Below are 9,954 nucleotides of genomic sequence, written 5' to 3' on the forward strand. Positions count from 1 at the left end.
ACGATTTTTAATTGTTTATGAACGTTTTTTATATATCTCGAATGTTCAAATGATTATTCGGAGAATGTTTTCTATTTTGAAAATCATAATTGACATTTCTCTACAAATTGACAGAAACATTTTTCATAATTAATTTTATCATTTATTACCAAAACAATTTATTATTAACGCATTCTTAACCGTCAGAGTTAGTATCTGAGTTTGATACGTAGAATGCCTGAATCAGTTTTCGATATACTGGATGGTTAGTATTTTGTTGATCAACAATCATGCCGTACTCGAAGTTGAAATTGTCATCATCCCAACAACATCGGATGCACTCATCACTGTTTTTCTACTGCTTTAAGTTTTACTGCAGTTAGATACCTACTATGCAACTACAATGAACTAGTTTCAGTAATTCTAAACCTGCCAATGATTATGGTGTTTTCATGGGCAAAAACAGAGTCTCTGTTTTTTCTCATCCCCAATCTGTAGCTGTTGAAAGATTGTTAAGCTATGTTTGAACTTGACTAATCTGATCAAGAAGTGCTTTTTTCCGAACTTTCTTCAGCAGTCTCCGAAAATTATGGTTGAGGTGTCATTCGATTCGGAATAGCGTCTAGAAAGTTTTTGAAAACGGACGACTTCCGAAAATGAAAATAGCAAAAGTTATAAACAATTTAGAGAATAATAAAGAATGGATTTAATTTTTTGAAAATATTTCTAAAACTAATTGAGATTTTCAAAATCGAAAATTCGAAAATAGGAAGAAATTTCCTATAAAAAAGTTTCAACTCCCGGAACTGTAGGACCAATATATATAATTTTCCCGAAGCCCTGAAAATGAGCTCGAAATCGGCTGTCTGGCCGCGCGTGAGCCGTGCCTGTTTGGGCCATTTTTACTAAAAAAAATTTCAGCATTTAAAATATATAAATTAAGGAATGAAAGAATTCAGGCATATACTCAAATGATAAATGAACAATAATCTGTCGGTAAAAAATGTTTATTGCAGTTATTCGATTTATTACGCTATTGTTAATTAACAATTTTCTATCGCTCGATCATCAACAAATCAGAAGTTAGATGAACATATTTCTTTAAATTTTTTATCACTCATTGTTTAAAAATTTATTATAAACAAATGCATTGTTTATAACATGATTGAATTTTTTTTGGATCTTAATTTTTGATAAAAATCATGATTTTTTTCAATTGTCTCTTGAAGAAATTTTTACAATGCAAAAAACGCATTTGTTGAGTAACAATTTTTTTACCACCAATTAATAATATTAAGAAACCAATTTTTTAAAATGATTATTCATCTTGTTTTTAATTCGGAACAAAAACAATTTAATTTTTAAAATTCTCCATTGTGTATTGAATAAACAATTTGTTATAAACAAATGAATGTTTTCATTTCATTTTTGTTCCAGTTGCAATTGATGAATGAAAAAAACCATGCATTTTTTTATTCACTCCATTTTTTATCGAATTTATAACAAAGTTTTAAACAATAAGTGATGAAATAAAAAAAATATTTTTATGTAGCTTCTGATTTGAAAAAAAAATATACTAATAATAATAATCAAAAAAAATTGTTCTTCGATTATTTAATAAACTTTTTAATTCAAAAATGCAGTAAATGGTTAATAAATAACTGAAAAATAATAATTTTTCAATATTTTGGAAGTAAATCAATTCCTAACCGTTATAATCATAACTCTATGGAAGGAAAAAAATTCCACACTTTTAGTTTGAAAAATATCACACTTGCAATAATGATAATCGAGTGATAAAAAATTGTTAATTAACAATAGCATAATAAATCTAATAATTGCATTAAAAATTTTTTACCGACAGATTACTGTTAATTTATCTTTTGAGTATATGACTGAATTTTTTCATTCCTCAATTTATATATTTTATATGCTATAAATTTTTTTTTGTAAAATTAACCTAAACACGCACGGCCTACACGCGGCTAAACACCCGATTTAGAGCTCTATTTCAGAGCTCCGGGAAAATTATAAATATTGGTCCTACAGTTCCGGTAGTCAGGACTTTTCGATAGGAAATTTCTTCCTCTTTTCGAATTTTTTTTTTTTCGATTTTGAAAATTCCAATTAGTTTTTGAGATATTTCCAAAAAACTGGACCCATTTTTTATTTTTCACTAAATTGTTTATAACTTTCGCAATTTTCATTTCCGAAAGTCATTCCGAAACATTGGCAAATGTTTCTCTGAAAATAGCTCAGCATTCTTGGATTATTCTTTCCTTCAGTGGCTTTATTGAATCAGATTGCGTCGTCTTTAAAACAACCTATTTTAAGTAAGTGGCCCAGAGGAAAAAATCTAGAGGAGATAGGTCCAGGGATGTGAGAGGCCATTCAGTAGAATCTCTTCTTCCAATACATTGATCAGCATAATTATTATCTAACCATTGAATAACTGGAACTACAAAATAATAAGGTTCCCCATTCTGTTGAAAATGTAATACATTTTCTTTCAAAGATAAATTGCCGTGTATGTCTCTGTGATTCTCTAATTCATGAACTATCCGAGGTTCGATAGATCTTTCTAGCATGTGATCATACATTTCGCCATTTACATTTTCTTCTATATACAGTGTGTAACAACGAAAACCTAACAGAGCCGTTTTTGAATATAAAAAGTAAGATTTTCAAAAAAGCTCGGACACGTCGATTTCTAATTGAAGGGGGACACCTTTCAGACTAATCAGATTTTTTGTAGTACGCACCCCCTCAGAGAGGTGCGTCCGACGACCTTTATTTAGATGGGGAAAGTAGGTCGAGTGGCACCTTGTTTTAAAGGTCTTTCGAATACCTTCACAACTCTGTTAAAAGAAAATTTTTGTAACGATTAGTTTTCGAGATAATTTGAAGTTAAAATTGCCATGTTGATAATACATTAGACAGACCACTCGGTAACTTGTATGCCTAAATAAAAAAAATTTTAAGCAGTTCTTCTTATCAATTTTTTGTTAAATAACAACGTTCGATTGTTTTGTTGAAACGGGTCGTGTATTGTTATTTGTTTAAACATTTCTTTCACTACTGCCGAAAGGGTTTCAGTTATTGCTTCATTTTTTGGCAACGACCAAAATGCTAATAAAACATCAATTTTATTTAACGAGCAAAAACCTGGTAAACACCTAAGCAGAAATCACGTTCTGGATTTGGTCACAAAATTCAGGGAGACAGGTTCGGTTTTAAATGAAAAAAGTGATGTTCAGAGAAGGGTAGTGAATGACGATAATGCGATTGTAGTGTTTGGTCAAGTCATCGCCAATCCCAGGTTAAGTACCAGAGGTTTATCCGCAATGGCAGGAATAAGCCATATGATCGCATGGAGAATACTTAAAAACCACAAATACCATCCTTACAAAATTAAACTTGTTCGTGAACTCAATGAGGATGATTTTGACCGAAGACAGGAGTTTTGTGAGGGCATGAGTGAAATATTAATGCAAAATCCCGAACTGCTTTATAACATCTGTTATTCGGACGAAAGCTCATTTTATTCAAATGGTTGCGTGAACCGTTACAATTGCCGTTATTGGTCGGATGAAAACCCAAGACAATACGCAGAAATACATACCCAACATCCCCAAAAGTTGAATATCTGGGCCGGAATATTAGGCAATCATATTATAGGTTCATTTTTCATTGATGGAAATTCAACCGGTGATTCTTATTAACAACTTCTTGAAGAGGCAATTCAACCTTCATAAGTAGGTGCCACTCAATTTACCTAAAATGTAATGGTGGTAACCAACCCCATCCCCCGGAGAAATCTCCTCGTAATAAACAAATAATTCGACATCAAATGGACACGTATTAGCAGGTTGTCATAAAAAGCAAAAATTTATTTTTTTTATGAGAGTTCTGAACGTAACTTGCACCTTAAAAACAATTTGATTTATTTTAAAAAGAGATGAACTCAATGCAAATACCTTTAAAACTTCAAATTATCTCGAAAACTAATCGTCACAAAAATTTTCTGTTGACAGAGTAGTAAAGGTATTCGAAAGACCTCTAAAACAAGGTGCCACTCTCCTTCCCTATCTATCCCTATCTATTATCGAGACGAATAAAAAAAAATAGAAGAGGCGTAAAATATTCAAGTCTTAATATTAATGCTACGATGGTAAAAATCATGTTTTTGAAAATTTACTAAATTAATAATAGAAAATAAAATTTATTCTGAATGAATTCTTTTATTTGATGAACCAAAACTTACTGCATCGAATGTAGCTTTGAAGAGTACCATTGAAGAGCATATCTTAAGAGCTTTCAGATAATGTATCACAAGTAGGTGGTTGCCTTTCAAAAATATGAAGTTGTGGTGGCTGGGGGCAAGGGTGTGAGAGAAAAAACAAGTTAGTCATCACATCATTTGTTTCTCCCTTTGTATTATGAAAGTTGTTTTCAGCGATTTCTTATATTTTATTTGGTTGCTCAGAGATAGACCTTGTAAGTTTTCAAATTGTCACCCTGTGTATGAAACCGGCGCCGACCTACAAACATACCAAATCAACGATATTTCTAACAAATCATTGAGACTTCCCTCTCGCAAAAACTATTGCATTGTTGTCAGTTATATGGACGCCTCATAATCGCTCACATGTATGAAAAATATACGGCACAAGTATACGCGTACCTCCCGAGCGCCACCAAAATAAAAAAGACTCAACTAGAATATACGCCAATACATATAATTTTGACAATGAAATTGATAAATAGGCGCCCATCTGAAATTTTGTCAGATGGAAGATAGGGAACCTCTGAACTGCCTGGCATGGTGAAACAATTCGGCGTCCATATATGGACGCCTCATTGAAACCGGACGCCCGATTGATAGAAAATTGTAAATGTACGGAAGCTCTATTGATAGTTGGATATATATATATATATATATATATATATATATATATATATATATATATATACATATATATATATATATATATATATATATATATACATATATATATATATATATATATATATATATATATATATATATACATATATATATATATATATATATATATATATATATATATATATATATATATATATATGTATATATATATATAAATAGGGGCAAACCGCGGACACGTGTTTCTGGCTATTGGCCTCATCAGCGCGGTGCAGCCAAGTGTGTGTGTGTCCGCGGTTTGCCCCTATTTTTTGAGTGTTGTGTCCACGAATTATTCATTCTTGATTTGTATCATACACACTCGATAAAATCTCTATCTATATATATATATATATATATATATATATATATATATAAATTTGGTCTGTATTTTTTTGTTGAGTCTTCAATTGGTCGAACCATAAATATGATCATCATGGATTTGAACGATTCTTAATGCATAAAATGTGAAAGATAATTGAATGCAGGACACGAATTAATACAAAAATGTTACAGAATAGAAGTCCGTATCTGAAAAAAACTTAGGTCGCTATTATTGAATATAACGTATTTGAAAAATTTCATGGAACCAAATGAGTGTCTATTAAATCCTCAATGAAATTTCTGTTGCATTTTTTCTATATCGAAAATTAAAGTTCCGATTCACAAAAACCATAATCAACAATTTTTATTTTTCATATCTTTCGAATATTTTGAAAGAGCCAGATGGTTCTATCCATTTAAGTACACCATTGGATTGATCTTCAAAAAATGCAGCCTTCTCGTAGTTCAATCAAACTTTCAACTTTGGAGGTTTACAAAATTCTGATAGTAATGTGCTTATGAAAACTATGACTAGAAGGCTGAAAAAGATTGAGAAATAGTTGCCAATTATTATTTATCTCCATTTCTGGAAATATCTGAAGATGAGGTTTGAAGAAATGGATTTTAAATTAGTTTATTTGTTAACAAACTATCATTCTTCTACCATTGAGACTCAAAACTTGAGCAAATCAACCGCACCTATGAAAATGTGCAGAAGGCAGTCAATGACATTGATATATTTCACATTCCAAAACACGTACTTTCCTTAATGATGGGAATCATCGAAGAAAACAAAGTGCATATATCATTAGATTTTTTCCAATTCTGAACACTGAGACAGATTTAGGTTTTTGAGATCTGTATAATTTATTAGCTCTTTTCTCGATAGGCGAAATTATCAATACAAGAAGCTACTGTTGAACAGAACATTTTTTTGTTTGAAAATACTTTGAAATCATATATGATAGATACTGGATGAAAATCCATAACTAACGTATTCAAAAATATACTTGATTGGCATTTTTGTATGACGGTTTGTGAAATTCCTCAATAAAGTGTTTTTTGAATCCGTTACTTTGAATTCACGCAGTAAGTTATCGAGGTGAAATAAATTGTTTGCAATTTTTACACGTATGTAATGTTCTTCATTAAAATTTTTTTGAACACCAGAAATAAAACGAACTAGTTCATCTCATAATTTTTCCATTGTTTCTTCTGGAATGCTTCACGAACGAATTTATTCAGAAAAAATGAAAATACTCGATCGAGAGTAATTTATTCGTGACAGATTTCTTTGGACACAGAAACAAGAAACGTATTCGAGCTGAAATGGAATAAAAGCCGAAGAAATATGAAAGCAGGAAATGAAGTTATACATTCATTTATATCAAGGGTGACTTTGTTTGATGGCATTCATTCATTTTCAGTACTTTTTATACTGTCTTTTTATTTACTGAGAAAGTATGAGTTTCCTCAGGACTTCGTAAAATAAATTTCATGAATCTTTATTTGAAAGTTGGCGACAAAAAAAATCTATTCGTTGAAATATATTTCAATTGAACACTTTTCATATATGCAACTGGGAAGTAATCGGGATTTTCAAACAGAGCTTTGAAATGTAGAAAAATGTTGATATATTTTTGGAATTTGAATTGTTGTGGATACATTATCAGTCGTTTCTCCCCATATAATGGAAAAAAAATATTCGATTCTCATATTTCTTCACAGTTTCGATAGACAAAGTGTTGATATTATATTTTGCATCTTTGGGAAAGAAAATTTTTGGCTTTCTACTACTCCATCTTGATACAAAAAAATGTGGGAATCTTCCAAAGAAAGGAAGGAAGTAATCAATTTGAAAATAGGTAACTCTATACATAGATGTATAAGCTTGAAAATGTACTTATTTGACGAAACTGCAGTAATGTTAGTTACGAATGATAGTGGTAAAAAAAAGTTTCAATTCTCTTTTCTTCATTATGATTAAGAACGTTCAATAGGGTCAGATTTTATGCTATCCAAAATCTACCAATTGCTGAAATCGACAATAGTTGAACTAACTAGAAATTAAGTAGAGTATAGATTAGTGTGATCGATCATAAATTTTATTTATCGTATTCAAATTCAAATGTTTTTCATCAGAACTGGTAGTGAGTTGAATATATTCACAGAAGATTCATTTATTCTCATTAGTTTCAGTCTCCCATTTGCAAGCAGTATATCGATCAGATCCCAAGTAATATAGGAGTAATAATGTCGGTGTAACATGTATTCGTTTTGAATTTATTCAATCAATGCAAAATGATATCACGGATGGCAGTGTGAAGTAATTCAAATGATGATCCAAGGTTTACAAGAATCATCCTTGCATTCACTGTTTGGAATCTCAGGTGTAGTGATGAATATTACTGTAGCTTATCCTAACACCAAACCGTTGTTTTAAACACCTCGACATGCGTTTCAATCACCAAGTGGACGGACATCTTCAAGAGGAATAATAAACTGAATAATCTTCAACTGATTGATCTTCCTCTTATGATGATCAATATATAATATGATCACTTGGTGATAGAAACACGTGTCGAGGTTTCAAAAATAACGGTTTGATATTGGGACAAAACTTCAGTAACATTCACGAATCATCCTGCCGAATGTCTGTTATGGCGCCAATTGATATTCTTACATTTTATCTGTGTATATTTCCTATTTAATGAGTCATTGTTCTCTAGAAGATTGAATAGAATGCGTCTATACCAACTCAGTTGTGATTTTGTCGATATATTTGTGTTAGATCATAAGTGAGTCACGCCATTGTCCTAGAGATTTCTTACATTAAAAAATTGCCGTCGAGTTAAGTTCGTGTGAAGTAGCTCTCTCAGAAAATATAAATTTCACGACTTGCGAATACTGCAATAGAAATATAATCGAAGACAAATCAATGTATTTCAAGTGCAAACATATTTTCCATCCAGGTTGCTGGAAACAATCTCTCCAACAAAAAAATCCAGTTTATATCCATAACCTTGTGATTGATATGCCAAGTGCTGAATGCGAGGATGCTACCGTGTACGACCGACCAAGCATCTTCAGTCCAATAAGGTTGGAGCCTAAGCTCCCTTACACTTGCAGCTGATTTTTGGACCCAGTGGCACCTACGGCCTGATGACTTCGACAATTGCGGAACCAGCCAAATGTTACACCCATGCTCAATCTTTAAAGAGATGGGTTGGAATCAAAGGATGCAATCTTACCAGATCAGCTTGGGTGACTCTGGGAAGCTGGCGCCGAAGAAATATTTGGCGATGACCAGGAAAAATCTACGCTTAACAGTAGGATTTCTAACTGGCCACTGTCAAATAAGAAAAAAAAATCTGTTTTAAAATTTGTTTTTCCGTTAATCAGCTGTCGCCCCCATACGAACGACAACTCTCAGAAGTTGAGAAAATTGTGCGAGCTAAGGACTAACGAGGTGTTACCTTTTAACGTGTGATTCCTAACACGGTTGCAGAATCATCCCAGCTTCAACCAGATAAATTCTCTCGAGAAAAATATCTGGTCAAGGTAGTCATCGAACCCACGGTCTTCCGATCGTGAGTCGGACGCACTACCACCGCGGCCAATTCCACAACGAAACATCTCCTCTATAATAAGGGGCTAGTGGACACACCTCTATGCAGGATGTGTGAACAGAAAAATGAGATTGTCAGACATGTCCTTTGCGAGTGCCCGGAGTTATCGTCAATAAGAGAGTGCGTGTTAGTGTGTGTTCGTCGAGTCTTGGCCTACACCTGCCGATATAAAGGAGATGACTCCCAGTGACCTGTCCACCTTCCTGAAAGTGACAGGATGGACGATGACCTAGGAGAACAACTCCTCGGGAGGATGTACAATGGGTCACATGTGCGTGAGCTTACACTCACCCTCCCTACTCTTCAGATACAGATACAGAAGGGTTGCTGTGATGGAGTTTGACGAGGTGTGAAGCGTGAAACTATTATAGACTGCTGTTGTGATGGAGCCTGGGCTGATAATGCTGCTACGGTGTACAACTTGCTAACAGATCTCTTGAGATGCGCCCCAATTTCCAAGAATCCTCTGAATGTCACCGAATTCCAATATAACGGTTTCTTTGGTACTCACAATTTCGGCTTTCAATATTTTATGAGACTTTTTTCTACCAGATCCTGCAGCTTCTCAACAGCCTTGGCGGTGTTCTTTTCTGAGATAGAAAATAAATTTAGAGTATTGAAAAAAGAAATAAAGAAATTTCTTAGCCAACTATATTATATTTCGTGAAAAAACACGTTGAATTTATAAACGTTCAAATATTACATTTAGGGTAGGTAATTTTTGGAAAACTCGGTATAGAATGTTTTAAATTTATTTTGGAAATTGAAGCAATCAACACCTTACAGTCCACTATTCGCTGCTGATTGGGCGAATTGGGCGATTGTGCGGAAGCCAAATGCCAAACTCAATCAATTCCTCTACAAAATGAATAATGGGTATATTTCATCGACCATCAAGATATCAGCTGGAAAAGCAGTGTTTTCCAGCGGCTTCTTCCAAATCCGTAACGTGTAGTCAATTTTCTCGATAGAAGTTACAGATATCAATATTTCCACATCGATTTAAAGATTACTTATCGGTCATCTGGTAATAGTGAGTAACATACATGCTGTTAATTAGTTCAGAATTTTCTCGAA

Source organism: Leptinotarsa decemlineata, unplaced genomic scaffold (assembly GCF_025532065.1).
Source record: "Leptinotarsa decemlineata unplaced genomic scaffold, Ldec_3_MD MMD2_tig00004307_RagTag_RagTag, whole genome shotgun sequence".
Classification (NCBI taxonomy): Eukaryota; Metazoa; Arthropoda; class Insecta; order Coleoptera; family Chrysomelidae; genus Leptinotarsa; species Leptinotarsa decemlineata.